This window comes from Pinus tabuliformis, chromosome 6 (genome assembly GCF_031772625.1).
Source record: "Pinus tabuliformis cultivar Carrire ecotype Pingquan chromosome 6, CPIR1, whole genome shotgun sequence".
Classification (NCBI taxonomy): domain Eukaryota; kingdom Viridiplantae; phylum Streptophyta; class Pinopsida; order Pinales; family Pinaceae; genus Pinus; species Pinus tabuliformis.
Window position 1 is genome coordinate 882,143,816 of NC_142292.1, and position 14,030 is coordinate 882,157,845.

General features: G+C 36.7%; 1 pseudogene; it reads left to right on the plus strand.

Moving 5' to 3' along the window:
- Positions 1-223: 223 nt before the first annotated feature.
- LOC149261702 (uncharacterized) lies at positions 224-13,505 on the plus strand (annotated as a pseudogene).
- Positions 13,506-14,030: the final 525 nt, after the last annotated feature.

A 14,030-nucleotide genomic window follows, 5' to 3' on the forward strand; every position in this document is an offset into this window, starting at 1 on the left:
CCAGAAATCTCTCTGCATTGCTGCGGAAACACTCCATCCTGCGCTTCTGCCGGATGTGCACCAGTAGAGTGGCCGCGTCCAGCGGCTCCTTGAGAAAGAGGCACTCGCTCACCTCCATCATTGCCCTATTCTTTTCCTCGCTTATCACCGCTCCCCTGTCTTGTTCTGTTCTATTATGCTTCGCCAGCAATGGAGTAAACTCAGCAGGAGCTGCCATATGATTATGTCGCCACTTCACAGTGCTGAACGCAATTCAGACTTTCGAGCGTGCGCGATTCGATCTCGGTACCTTCGCAGTTGCGAAAGAGGTGTGGAGCCAGAGCAAGAAATAAAAGCACAGCAACTCACGATTGTGTCCGAGAATTGCACCTTGGAAGTGTAAAACAGCTGCGGTCCGCGGTATAATTTTAACTGGATATAAATAGCAAAAACAACTGGCTTGGTCCACTGTTATGTCTATATAGGAAAGTCACCCTTATTATTTAAATGAATACTGTTGATAGATTCCATTTTCTTTAAATGAACAGATTTCTTTAATACCGTGGGCAGGTTCCATATTTTTGCAATAGAATATAGTTGGTGGCTCCAAAATAATGCCGTAGTCTTTAACGCGACTTTTTGAAAGCCTTTCCGGCGATTTTTTCCGGTGAAAATCCGGCAGTAATTTAGTGAAATCCAAGTTTGATAACTAGTTTTTGCACAATGAAAGCGTCCCAGAGGTTTTTCAGGGTGCTGAATCCGAATATGCAGTTAAAAAACGATTTTAACTGCAACAAATCATGATTTCATCTCAATTTCTTCCGCCGGATTCCGTCACCGGAATCTCAAAAAGTCGCATTATAGACAACTCCCAAAATAATTCTATTTTATACGTAACGTGGATTGAAATCTCCAATGTGCGGATGGTTGGTTATTGTCTACACCCAGGTGAAGTTGTCAACATCATGTGAACTACCACGCTGATAAGCCACCGCTAACAAATGGGCATCATTACCACTGAGATGTGTTGAAAGTGAAAACTAGTGATATGGAGGCAACGCCTAACCAGTCATACATAGGGTATTTAATACCCGGGGATATGCACGCAGGTTAACGCGATAACATCGGAGCGAGAAGTTTTGGCATTAAATAATTTTTGGGCTTTCGCGTGTTATCGAGCTAAACTGCGAGCATATCCCCGGACATTAAATACCCTATGTATGACTGGTTAACCGTTGCCGTGATATGCACACAGAATATGAATGATGCAGCAGGCGCATTGAACCTTTTAACTACTTTTGGTGTCGATTGTAAGTACCCATGTTGGCCGGTTATCTATGCGAATTTCGCATCCTTCTCATTTTTAATATCACATTTTCATTTTATTTTTTTGGGTTCTGATGCAGCAGGCGCATTGAACCTTTTAACTACTTTTGGTGTCGATTGTAAGTACCCATGTTGGCCGGTTATCTATGCGAATTTCGCATCCTTCTCATTTTTAATATCACATTTTCATTTTATTTTTTTGGGTTAGGTTAGTTTAATAGCAATGAAAATATTAATTAGTAGATAAATTAGTTTATTTTAACTCTAAATTTATCTCGCAATTGGACAAGCTTAAAAATATAGAAAATGACTCATGGTAGAACAGAGTAAAATAGAGTGGTTGTGGTAAAACTAGATGTGAAAGTTTAAAGCTATATCACAACAAACCAAACTTTAGATTATGATATCAAAACATAGGAAAATACATTCCCATGATAAATGGAGGCTCAGCTCCAAGTAAACACAGTGAACCCAATAACTTGTTGTTTTCGCGTGCTCACCAATATTTGCTCCACAGTTTTCTCCTCTCCCAATAACTTGTTGTTTTCAGGGGCCCACCAATATTTGCTCCACGATTTTCTCCTCTCTACCTCTCAGATTTACACCCTCTCAACTTCTCCACTAGACAAAAAGACTTTTACATAGATATATATCAAAACATACATTTTTGACACATTAATGCATGATTGAACAAAACATTAAGACACACACCCTCTCAACTCCTCAATCATACAAAAAGACTTTACATAGATATATATCAAGACATACATTTTTGACACATTAATGCATGATTGAACGAAACATTAAGACACGGTATGGGCGATTTTACATAATAAATGATTTTCTGAACTTGCAGAGGTTGTAGAATGCAAGTAATAGTTGCGAAGTGATTTTTGAATTTAATTATCTGATGTGTGTTGCAGAATGGAGAACTCGTACTCCTGCTCAGAACTTTTGTCCTTCAGCTTGCAAACAAAACCCACAACCTGCAAAAATCGACTGGGAAAGTATGGTTGCTGTGAGTTTATTAACTGCAGTAGTTGAGATTAATACTTCAACACTCCCCCTTAATCACAATTGTCGTCATTGACAATTATCAAACTCTGAGATAAACAAAATTTTCACGTGCCAATGGCTTTGTGAAAATGTCAGCAAATTATTGTTGTGACTTAAGTGCTACAACACAATTTCTCCATTTTTAATCAACTCTCTATTATTTAGCATCAATGTGCTTAGTCCTCTTGTGAAAAACATAGTTCTTTGATATAGCAATTGCAGAAGTGTTGTCACAGAAAATAATTGTTGTTCCCTCTTGGTCATGGCATAGATCCCTCAACATCCTTCTCATCCAAACTTCTTGACATGCTGATGTTGTTGCGGCGACATATTCAGCTTTTGCTATTAACAATGACATTATTAGTTTCTTCTTGGAGACCAATGAAATGGCTCCAGAACCCAAATGAAAAACATATCCTGACATGCTCTTTCTGTCATCGACACTCCTTGCCCAATCACTGTCGGTGTAACCAGCTAGCCTAAAACCATTTGTTGCGGTGTACAAAATATCATACTCCTTTGTCCCATTGACATACCTTAGAATCCTTTTGGTTGCTTGCCAATGTGTCTCCTTAGGTGTCTCCATGAACCTCGACACCAAGCTTACTGCATACATTATATCCCGCCTAGTGGCGGTCAAATACATCAAGCTGGCCACCATACTTTTGTATAATTTCGGATTCACATTGCTATTGCAATCTTCTTTGCTCAACTTCAACCCCATGGCAATTGGAATTGGTGTGGGCTTGCTATTCGGCAAATTAAACCTCTCCAAAATGTTTGCTACATACTTTGCTTGGGAAAGAAAAATACCATTTTCTATTTGCTTCACTTCTATGCCCACAAACTATCTTAACAGCCCCAAGTCAGTCATTTCAAATTCACTTTTCATGACTTCTTTGAAATCAGCGATGAGGAAATCATCACTGTCTGTAAAAATCAAATCATCTACATATAAAACAACAATTACAAGCTTACCATCACTCTGTTTAATGTAGAGAGTAGGCTCACTGTCACATTTGTTGAAGGCATTGTCCAACAAGTAAGCATCTATCCTACTATACCATGCATGCAGTGCTTGCTTCATCCCATAAAGAGGTTTCAAGCATCTATCCTACTATACCATGCATGCAGTGCTTGCTTCATCCCATAAAGAGGTTTCCTCAACCTATACACCTTGTCTTCTTGGCCTTCTACCTCATAACTAGGTGGATGCGCAACATATACTTCCTCTTTTAGCACTACATTCAAAAACGCTCATTTTAGATCTATTTGATACACTTTCCATTTATGTTGCATGACAATCGACACGACTATATACACTATCTCCATCCTTGCGACTAGCGCAAATTTCTCAGCATGTCTTCCATGTTGCTGCTTATATCCTTTGACAACTAGCCTTGCTTTATGCCTTTCAATCTTCCCCTCAACGTTGCTCTTGGTCTTATAAACCCACTTCACTCCAATGACTTCTTTTCCTTGTGGAAGGTTCACTAACTCCCATGTGTCATTCTTTTCTATTGCTTTTATTTCTTCCTCCATTGCCACAACCCATTTTTCTTCTTTTACTGCATCCTCAAAATGGATTGGGTCATCTACATGACAAAATAATGCAAATAAGGAATTCAGACCAACACTACTATCAACTTCATCTTGCTCATAAATTTCATTTAAATTTCTGAATTTTGGTCTTCTTATGCTTGCGGAAGATGGGCTTGACATATCACTTGGTGTTGCGCTTGAAGTAGATGACATTGTGGGTCTTTGCGGCATGCTTGGAGAAGAACTTGCTTGACTGTGTGACGTTGTCATGCTATTTGTTGATGGTGTTACTTGATGCTTACTTTGTTGTGCTTCAATAGGAGTAGAGGGATCCATTGTTGAGGAATTGCTTGTTGTTGTCAATTCCTCTTTGTCTTCATGTGGTATACATGCTTTCACATTGATTGTCTTCTCTAAACTTCCATCCCATGCTTCCTCTTCTATGAACTACACATCTCTGCTGATTATGACCTTCTTGGTTGATGGATTGTAGAGCTTGTATGCCTTGGATTCATCACTATATCCAACAAATATGAATTTCTCCCCCTTGTTGTCCAACTTCTTCCTCAACTCATTTGGGACATGTGCATATGCCACACACCCAAACAATCTCATGTGAATGACACCATGATTTATTCCACTCCATGCCTCTTCAGAAACCACGTTCTTGACGCTTTTGGTTGGACACCGTATTCATGATATATGTTGCACAAGCAACAGCTTCAACCCAGTAATCATTTGGAAAATGATTTTCCTTCAACATACTCCTTGTCATTTCCGTAATGATCCTATTCTTCCTTTCCGTGACACCATTTTATTGAGTTGTATACTTTCTTGTAAATTTCTTGTGAATTGCATGCTCCCTACAAAAATGAAGGAAGTCATTTGAGATGTATTCACCACCTCTATCAGTCCTCAAGACTTTGATGTAGTGTCCACACTGCTTCTCAAAAAGATATTTGTATTGGCGAAAGCATTCAAACACTTCACTTTTATGTTTTAGGAAGTAAACCCATGTCTTCCTTCTGTAGCCATCTATGAAGGTCAAGAAATAGTAACTACCACCAATTGATGGTGTCTGCATTCGTCCACACAAATCTAAATGGACAATCTTCAAAGATGCCTTTGCCCTTATTGACTTTCCTACTGTAAATGTCTCTCTATGTTGTTTGCCCAAGATGCATCCTTCACATAGGCTATCCAATTTTTCTATGAGTGACAACCCCTTTACCATGTCTTTCCTATGCAGCAAATTCGAACCTTCAAAGTTGAGATGACCAAATCTCAAATGACATAGCCAATTTTCATCTTTGACCTATGCTTGAAAGTTTACTTGTGTGACAGTTGCAACTTTTCTTTCATCTTCTTATGAATTCATTGATAGTTGTGCTTGTGCACATTCTTCCTTCAAATCTGATTTTATCTTTAGGGGAAACATTCTATTGCTTTTCATCTGAACTTTTGCAATCAATTGTCTGCTTGGAGGCTTATCCAAAATTGTGCACTCATCATTTTTGAAAAAGACATTGTAGCCCTTTTGCATGAGTTATCCAATGCTTATGAGGTTATGCTTCAAACTAGGGAAAAAATAAACATTTGAAATGTACTTCTTCTCCCCCTTCTTTCTTAGAATATTGACTCTTCCTTTCCCATGACAAAGAATTTTCTATCAGTCCCTAATGTCACTTCAAATTTCACACTTTCATCTAAATTGGAAAACATTTCAATGTTCCCTATCATGTGGTTGCTGCACCCTGAATCTAGAAACCATACATCACTTTGTTTTTCTTGTGCTACATTACAAGCTAAAAACATGCTATCTTGGTTCTGATTTTCCTTTGTGAAATTTTCACTTGGTTTGTTACTTGTGTCATATTGCTTCTTTCTACATTCATTTGCATAATGACCATACTTCTTATAGTAATGACATTGGACTTGAGATTTATCATACCTCTAACCTTGTGCTTGATTTTGACTTGGGCCTTGACTTGAATTTTGATTGCTGCCCCTTCCACTTGAGTTTGAAGGGCTGCCTCTTCCACCTTTGTGTGGGCTTCTTCCTCTTCCTCTAGCATATGATCTTCCTCGTCCTCGACCTTGAGCAAATGAAACTTGTGTCTTGAAGGCATGCTCCAATGAGGAGCTTGACGCTCTATTCAGTCTATGCTCATGAGAAATCAATGATGCATGTAGGATCCACTGAAAACTGTGAGAGATCCTTTGTCTCTTCTATGGCCACAACAATGGCATCAAACCTTGCTAGCAAACTTCTCAAAATTTTCTCAACTATTCTCCTTTCCTCAAGTGTCTCACCATGAGACCTGATTTGAGTAGCTAGTCCAATTACATGTGTAAAAAATGAGTCTACATTCTCAGACTCTTTCATATAAATTGTCTCAAAGTCTCTCCTCAACATTTGTAGCTTTGTTGTCTTCACTTTTTCCATGCCTTGGTAGGTTGTCTGGAGGGTGTCCCATGCTTTCTTGGACTTTGTTGCTACTGCAATCCTTGGGAAAATACTTTCATGAACTACTTGAAAGATGTAGAAGAGGGATTTTGCATCCTTCTTCCTATTGTCCCTCAACAAATCCCTTTTTGGTTGTGTCAAGGCATTGTATGCTGCTGCATCTGCTGGTTCTTGAAACCCATTCTCCACCAAATCCCAAATGTCTTGAGAATAAAATAGGGCCTTCATTTTTATAGCCCAATAATCAGAATTTTTCCCATTAAATTGAGGTATCTGAGGGTTAGTCAAGCTTGTGTTTGATGCTGCCTTCAAAACAATTTGTACTCCTAGTAAAAACACTTGTTTTTACACTAATAGAGGTTAACTTGGCTCTGATACCATGTTAATAATTTTACATGGGGCAAAGGAGAGGAGTCTACCTCAACAAATCAGTTGCATAGGTAAAATCTCCATTTGTAGCAAGCAAATCACAACAAGACAAAAGCTTAAAAACATAGAAAATGACTCATGGTATAACAGAGTAAAATAGAGTGGTTGCAGTAAAACTATACGTTAAAGTTTAAATCCATATCGCAACAAACCAAACTTTAGATTATGATATCAAAACATAGGAAATTACATTCGCATGATAAATGGAGGCTACAACTCCAAGTAAAACAACAATTTTTACTGCAATTTCCATATCGCAACAAACCAAACTTTAGATTATGATATCAAAACATAGGAAATTACATTCCCATGATAAATGGAGGCTACAACTCCAAGTAAAACAACAGTTTTTACTGCAATTTAGGCTTCACCAGGGGCCGCGGAGTAACACACAGTAAAATCCAGTAATTGTTTTTTTCGCGCGCCCACCATTATTTTCTCCACATTTTCCCCTCTCTACCTCTCAAACTTACAAACAAAAAGACTTTTACATAGATATATATCAAAACATACATTTTTGACGCATTAATGCATGACTAAACAAGACATTAAGACACAGTATGGGAAATTTTACATAATAAATGATTTTTTGAACTTGCAGAGGTTGCGAACTACAAGTAATAGTTGTGGAGTGAATTCTTGCCCATACATATTTACTAACTATGTATTAAATACTCATTTGAATTTAATTATCTGATGTGTGTTGCGGACTGGAGAACTCGTACTCCTGCTCAGAACTTTTGTCCTTAAGCCTACAAACAAAATTTTCAACCTGCAAAAATCGACTAGGCAAGTATGGTTGTTGTTAGTTTATTAACTGCAGTAGTTGAGATTAATGCTTACAACACAAATCTCTCCAGGTGTAAACCTCTTTTTTGGGTTCAAAACTTGAGGAAACGTTTGCACGTTGAGATATTTGATCCCTCTAGGCGTTAGGAATGGAACATTTGTTACCAACAAGACTTCCTCCCAAATTAAAATTCAATACAGAGGGCTAGGAATGGAACGTTGGTTGCCAAGGCGACTTCTGAGATGGGCTATATACGTTGCTTAGAACTCACACAAGAAGTTTAATCTAACTGATTTTGACTAGATCTCTGCTTTGAAAATTATGCACTCATCACACCATGCAATGTTGAATTCAAAAAAGGAATAGCGAATTTATGGGTGAAAGGTACATACATTGTTAGTTAGTTTTGTCGCTTCAAGGTCTGAACCATTATGGGATGAACCCGAATCATGTGACCTTAGTGTTTTATCTACATGTAGCCATGCAAATTTAGTTGATGAAGACTCTAAATATTTTTACTGCATGAGAGAACATTATCATATCACACCTACAATGGAGCACTATATATATATGTATGTTTGTCTAATCGGCATGCACTTAGCATCGATAGAAAATCTTCCATATCATCTTTGGAAAGCTTGGGAATGGCATGAAGGCCCTTCCAAATGAAGAGGAATGGAGCCCAACCAAAAGGGAAATCCTCACATGTGTTTCCTCAGCTTTCGCTGCACCAAAGGCTGGACTCGCCTAAGGGATCACTGCAGCAACCTCCATTGACAACATCTGAATGCAAAGCACCCTCAACTTATCCCATAGGTAGGGGCCGATCTACTTTCACTCTTCTAGGAAGAGGCTAGCAATGGATTCAACAAGCTTGAGGATTTTATCAGAGAGAGGAGGATTCAACCCATATGGGATCACAATGTGATGACAATTTCAGTTTTTTGGATTTGGTTTCCATAGAAAAATAGTTTGGAGTGTTAGATTGGGCTCCAAATGGAATGTACAAAAGTGATATTTGGTATTTATCTGCGGCTTCATGTCTCAAAGCAAGAATGGGATAGTTTTTATAGTATAAATCAAACTCTAATATGTACTAGAATGGTAGTCTCATGCTTTTAAAGATGAACTTAAAGTTGGGAATGACTCACCAGGTTTTGAATATATCGAGAAGAGGAAAGTTGCTTCAGGAAGATGGATATTGCCAACGACAACAAGAATATATGTCTCTGAGTTTTTGAATGATAATGGTTCCTAGCTCTGGAAAACCCTATAGAGTTGCCTTATTTCTCTACAGAGCTCTAGAAGTTTAGTTATTTGGCACTAAACACAGTCTCTGTAAGTTGGACGATAGAACTGAGACTCTCTTAGAGTTGATCACGTGACTTGAACTTTGGATCAAACTGCATACAACAAACATGCCCATATCATTCTTGGACCAAACTCCATCACCAATTTCCGAGGCCAAAAATCGCGCTCCTCTACACAGGGTTCGTTGTAATTTCTTGTTCTGATGGTAGTTTGACTTGGATGGTAGTTTAGAAAAAAAGTGAACAATGTTTACCTGCAGCCATGATGTGGAGAAGAGAGATACCTGAGGCTAGCAGACAGAGATATCTAGCTAGCTAGGTCCAGATGCTAAAGTACAGTATGAACAAATCCCCTCAGTATCCTCCACTAGAATCACTTCTTGTCCATGAAGATTCGATGGTGGCATTCGATATTGCATCTGTCGCAATGGACTGAAGATTTGATTGTAGCATTTGATATTGGGTCTGTCGCCATCAATGCACTGAAGATTCGATGGTGGCTTTTGATATTGGGTCCGCTAGTAGTAAAACCATAATTCACAATTCTCTCAGATGTCATTTTCCGATATTATGAAAAGTTTGTTGGGATGTCATTTTCCCGCTCAGTGAAAAGTTTGTGGTTGGGAGGGGTATTGTAAAACAAAATTAATGTTTAAATTTTTTAAAGTGTTAAATTTTCCAATGTTCAAAAAATAGATATAATATTTTATTTGCACTTTTACATATTTTAGTTGTATTTGAGAAACTAATAGGATTTTACATGTTTTTGGTTGAAATATTAGGTGGTATTTATTATAATAATAAAAATAAAAATAATTTAATTTTAAGGTTATGTTTTTATGTATTGATTTTGTTATTAAAGTTTATGGAGGTAAAATGTGAGATGTTGGAAGGAAACAAGTGTTTTTTAGCCTAGTTGTATTGAAAACATTTAGGTGTTCTTGCATATTAAGTGAGTAAAAATAAAATAGAGTATATAATAAATAGATTTAATAGTTAAAAACAAGTGTTAGTTTATTAAAATTCATATTTCAAATTTGGAAGGAGTAGAGTACACATGTTTCTTTAGGTTAAATATATTCAACTTTTTGGCCAATGGGGTTGTAAGACAACTTGTTGGCCAATGGGGTTGTAAGACCCTATGTTTTCATCTTGAGAAAATGTAGTTCTCTCCTAGTCATTCGCATAGTTTAGGTTGTTATAAGAAAAGTAGGTGTTTTTCCTTAAGACGTGAAGATTTCCTTTTACGTAGTATGATAATGCGGTTTCAATGAAGGATTAAAATAGGGAATGAGCATGCACATGGGATGCTAGTGTTAGGTTCTGCTTCAAGTATGAGTGCATGTCTAAGAAGACTCTAACAAAGGTTGAAGAGTTTGAATAGTTAGATATGTTGGAGGGTTGTAGTCTCAATTAGAGATTTAGAAAAGTAATTTAAGCACCATGAGAAGTTGTGAAGCAAACTTAAGACATTTGACAAGTTGCACGAAGGAAATTTGGTAGTGGTACTAAGTGAACATTCTTTGATCAAAGTTCATACCCTCTCCTTAGCACTACCACTTTGCAAGACGAAGAAGAAATGTGAAATATATGTGCAACCAACTAAATAAGTTGGCAAGGTTGTTGCAACATATATAGGTGGTCATGTCGTGTTGCAAAAGGAGGTGTTGGCCCACTCCCCTTTTCGATAATTTGTCAACCTTTGAATTTAATTCCCTGTGAATGTGATCAAATTATATGACCCTAAAGATTCTAATAAGCTCCATAATTTTAATAATCCTTTTTATCCAATAAAGAAGTGTACAAGGAAGTATAACCTTTCATGAATTTAAAACAACCTTTGAATCCCCTATGACTTGTAGGTTTAGATTGTTGAAGTGATGCAATTAAAATGACTAACATAAACGACTAATTCATATTATTGTAGTTTCCTTTAGGTAGTCATATTTTTGTTCCTAGACTAAATTAGTCATTCACGTTAGTCATTTTTAGTAGTATTACTTATTAGCTTTTCATATATTTTAACTCGGGACTAAATTAGTCATTTATGTTAGTCATTTTTAGTTGTGTCTCTTAATATTGCTAATTTTTGGTAGTATTTCACTTGGAAAAGTTGTGGTGACTAACGTTTTTAGTCACCTAGTCACTAATTTCACCATTTTATACTAGTGAGAGAAGCATAAGGGAGGCCAATATTTTTACAGAAGAGGAAGGTCAGGATCTTTTCATTAGGTGTCAGCAGTGTAATGAAAATGGGCTCATAAGGTGCCCTGTGTGTTGTTGAGGTTTTTGTGAAAACCTAAGCCTCCCAGAAGTTGTATATTCACACTGTAGCATTTTTAGATGAATGAAAGGGGATTGACTCTCTTAGTTTGGTAATTTTCATGGCTTGTTCGATCTCTCAAAGATTCTTGGCAATTTTGGGCTTTGGAGCGTCAAAGTTTCCTACAGAGTAAAAGCGATGCAAGGACCTTAGAATCCAAGGAACAAGCATCATTTTCAGGTTGGCTGCTTTATCAACCTTGGCCATTATTTATCTTGAATTTCTAGAAAAAAAAAATTGAATTTATAAGCTATGCTCTAGAAGGGTATATTTCCTGTTGAATTTTTTTGTTGTTAAGCATTAAGACCTACAACGTTTTGTTGTATGAGAGCGCGCATAAGATTATTTTGCGAGTGGGTTTAGCGCTACACATACACATTGAGGATGATTTGTTGAACTTTTGTTTTGAGGAAATGCGTCTACAGTTCCTATTGCACTTTCCTAAGGAGAGTTTGGATCCAAGGGCCATTGATATCATTAACAGTTTTTTGTGGAGGGATCTGAAGAGAAGACCCAAAGCGATACAAGCACTGCAACATCCATTTTTCTATCAGTACTACAAAATATTCCAACCTCCTCTCTTTCCATATATGTGGAACCCTATTGGTCATACAATTTTCTTATCTGATTTAAAATAGAGAAGTTTCCATCCTTATTTTGTTTGCCATAAAGTTGCATTTACAGGAGAAGCTACATCGCAAATCAATCCAATGGCTGGATTCGGAGTAGGGAAACAAATGGTATTTGAATATAATGGCAATCAAAATGGTGGGAACGACATACCCATTTCCTCCACAACGGATCACATGTTGAGGTTGAGTTATTCAATTTGGCAAAAAAATAGTTACCTAAGGTCATATCAAATTCCTCCATCTTTCTCCATTACAAATTTTGCATCACTCCCATTTCTAGGAATATGCCTGAAGCTACTCAATCCAAACACTGGTATACCAACCTGATTATGATAATCCTGACAGTGCCAATAGCTGATCAACCGAACAACAAGGGCTTACTCAGTTGTGGCATAGTTGAACTATATGTTATCTCCTTTTTCAAACCCGGAGCCACCTATAGCATATATAGCGGTTATGGATGGATAAGAGCTATCTGTATCAACATTAAATTAGTTTATCATTTAATCTGTTTGTGCCTTCCCATCCATAAAATCTGTATTTTTCATAAATTACGTTAAGGCTTGCCATAAAATCAAATTTGTACTAGGAACAAAATTTTATAAGTTGAATAAATTTGAAATGTGGTTTAAAATGTGAGTCTTAATGTTTTTGTGTATGTGTTTTCTTGCCAAATTTTGTTTTTTAGATAGTACAAAGTTTTTTTCACATTTTTAAAGTCTGATGGCAGCCCAATGAAAGAAGGTGGTACTGCTATAAACAAGAATCAAGATGTTGTGACAGACATGCTTGCGAAAGGGTTTATTATAGGAAAGGATGTTATGAACAACTCCAAGGCATTTGATGAGAAGCATGGCTTCACGGAAAATGTTTATGCTAAGGTGACAAATTTTGATAAGAAAATCAGTTTCACTGAAAAGATTACTACTGGAACAAGTGTTATAAATGAGAAAGTAAGATCAGTGGATAAAAAATTTCAAGTATCAAAGAAAACAAAATCAGCATTTGTTGTAGCTGAACAAAAGGTCAATAATGCAGGTTCTACCCTCATGAAGAACAAATATGTGTTCACTTCTGTAGCATGGGTGACTGGTGCCTTCAACAAGGTTACAAAGGCCATTGAGGATGTTGGTATGAAAACTAAAGAAAAGGTTCAATTAGCTGAAGGGAAAAAGAATATACAAAGTTCAACTGCAACTAGTCATCTATCCTGTGATTTTGAACAATTTCACAATGTTAAACCTCCAAATGCATATGAGCCTTCAGGGGTGCCATTTAGTTCAGCAGGAAACTCAACTACATATTCCAACTTGCCACGATATTATGATGATTCCTTTTCTCCCATTAATCAGTCTGTCAAGGGGTCTAGTGAACCAACTGAACTACCACCTTCTTAAGGCCTGATTTGTCACTTAAGATGGAAATTTATGTATCTACTACCTCTCTTTTATTAATTAATATTTTTCTATCAGTTGAAGTCTTGTAAATTGTCATGTATTGTAGACCTCATGTCACTCAAAAAAATTTCTTCCGTTTTATTTGATTTCAAGTATTTTATATTATTCAGTTGAATTTACTATTCAGGTTCTTTTCAAGAATTGGTGATGGGCATTATCTTCCACAATTTTCAGCCATCAGGTTAATAGCATAAATCTAGAAAATGGAATAACTGTTACGGTTAATCAGAAGGTGCAATAGTATAATGGAAAGCTACTCGAACACTTGTTGTTATGTTCGTTGTTGTGTTGGAAGGGAACTATATATTCTTCTTTTTGGAAACCATTTGTTAAAAATTGTCTTTCATAGGTGAAGAAAATAAGTTCAAGCTTCAGCTTTTTGTTGTGAATTAACTCACATATGACCTAGTTTAGTTATTCATTAAGTGCCCCTTGATACGATCGAAATAGACATTCGTTTTATGGGAAGGTCAGTGTTTTGGCAGGGGGATTACAAAATTATTTTATAATTATTTTATTTATTTGTTTTCATTGGTAGTGACTAGGTTTAGTGGCCTTGGGAGGATGATGAAAATACATATATGTTTTATAATCTGTCAATTTTTGAATTTTGATTATCTAAGCTTAAAAAGATGTCTTTACATGGACATAATTGGATGATAGTATCTTTTAGGAGTTGTGTTTAATGTACCTGATAAATGTGGGCATTGTGTTGAGAA